The sequence below is a fragment of the Metopolophium dirhodum genome, chromosome 1 (assembly GCF_019925205.1).
Source record: "Metopolophium dirhodum isolate CAU chromosome 1, ASM1992520v1, whole genome shotgun sequence".
Lineage (NCBI taxonomy): Eukaryota > Metazoa > Arthropoda > Insecta > Hemiptera > Aphididae > Metopolophium > Metopolophium dirhodum.
The window spans coordinates 60,582,844-60,584,765 of record NC_083560.1 but is presented as its reverse complement, the minus strand read 5'-3'; the positions used below and the strand labels follow the sequence as shown (position 1 = coordinate 60,584,765).

Below are 1,922 nucleotides of genomic sequence, written 5' to 3'. Positions count from 1 at the left end.
CATATATATTATATACGTTGTAAACGTTATTATTAGAATATAATGAACATTTATAAATATATAGCTTATATTTAAAAGACACTAATAATATAATTGTCGTTTAAGTAGTTTTTTAAAATATCTATATGTTATAAATATTTATTTGTTTATGATTATTTTATTTTTTGCATTAATTTAACTTATTATATTATAATACGGGTAAAACTTGTTCAACTGATGGTGCAAATACATAATATACTTATAGTGAACATTAATGTGACCTCGTAAGGAGTAAGTGCTTTTTTCATTCTTATTAATTTGGTTTATCATTGTTTGAAAAAACAAAAACAATTATTATCATTATAATTATTATATAATTATTATTTTTTATTATTATTAAATAGGTACATTATTATGAATATTATTATTTTTTAATTTTTAATGTAGTTAATATGAAAATCTTTTATCATTGTTTAAAACTTCTAAAATCATATATGTGTGTGTGTCCAAAAGTCTGGAAACTTTTGTTAACGTTATTATTTCATTTGTCGGTGTTTCCCTGGTTTTTGACACACTATATGTATACGGTTTTTGGCGTACTGTGACGATGGAAATTTGTTTGTATCCCTACGTATGTACAATATTATGTAGCCATTACATTTATATACTACCTATAGTTTAATGTTTAGTCTTTAGAAATACTCAATTTTAGTGTTTATAGAATAGTATAATATTTATTATTATTATTTTTAAATTTATTTTTCCTTCTGTTTTTGAATGTTTGAAATGGATTGTATTTTACATTGTGCAGACTTTATTCGAAAATAAATATCAAATACCTACCTCAATAATATAACAAAAAATTGTGTGTACTTTTTTAATTCACTATGTTGGTGCCCGGCATTGAAGTCTCATCAAACCGAGAGCTATCATGGGAGACCTGCGTGCACAAATCGTCGCTTTATAACGTGACCGAGACCGAGTTCCTATAACTGAAAGTGTATTATTAGTGATAACTTTTACACTTTTACACATTAAATACATACTAGCACAGAAAGATAGCTGTTAAGTATTAATACTTACAGTAAATTTTTAAATATTTCAAATACAATTTAAGACTTTTTGAGCGACTATTATAGATCATTAAAAAAATAAAATAATAAAAATAAATTTTCTCAACATTTTGGGGTGGGTTGCAGCCCCCTAGCCCCCCACCCTGGCTACACTACTACTACAAGTACACTAATGCCCGGTTGCACATACGACCAATAACTAGTTATCGGTCCAATAACCAGGTTATCGAATCGATAACAATTTGACAGGTTGCACAAAGGATCAATAAGTTTTATCAATCCAATAAATATTGTGTTATCGGTTCGATAAGTTGTAGACCTGATTTCGGTTCGATAAATATTCAAAAGAGTTCTATAACTTTATTGATCTGATAATATCGAATTATTTTGTGATAACTGATAAGGTAATATTATTATTTGTCATATTTTAATTAAATATTTTTGAAACGAGTTCAATCTTATTTTCTGCTTCATCAGTGTTAGGTAAGTTACAGTTTGTCAGTTTATAGTTTACTAATATCGAAGTCAATACGAATACCAGCGGGTAACTTCTCTACTTTGTCAAAGTAGTAATGTATTTATCATCATCATCATCATCATCATCGAATTCCGATGAAGAACATGAAGTGTTTGAAGTTTTGATAAACCTTCCTCGACCACGAGTTTATTGAATAAAGTATAAAAACGATAACAATTAACACTGATAACATTAAAAATATATGATAGAATGATAATTTCTTGTAACCATGGTATCTAAACTATGGTTAGAGCACTAACCATTAAAATGTTAAAAAAATGTCTGTGCAACCGAACAACACTTTAAGGAACCAATAAAGTTATTTATCCGACTGTTTATTGGACCGTTATCAC

The 1,922-nt window shown here is 27.2% G+C and overlaps 1 protein-coding gene across 1 annotated transcript in view; it reads left to right on the top strand.

The window, feature by feature from the left end:
- LOC132933532 (RE1-silencing transcription factor-like) overlaps positions 1–859 on the top strand; it is an 11,380-nt gene extending 10,521 nt beyond the window's left edge. Inside the window, 1 exon segment of the mRNA XM_060999809.1 lies at positions 1–859. This exon segment is cut by the window's left edge and continues 1,718 nt beyond it. The gene's annotated coding sequence lies outside the window, so the exon portion shown is untranslated.
- The last annotated feature ends 1,063 nt before the right edge of the window (positions 860–1,922 follow it).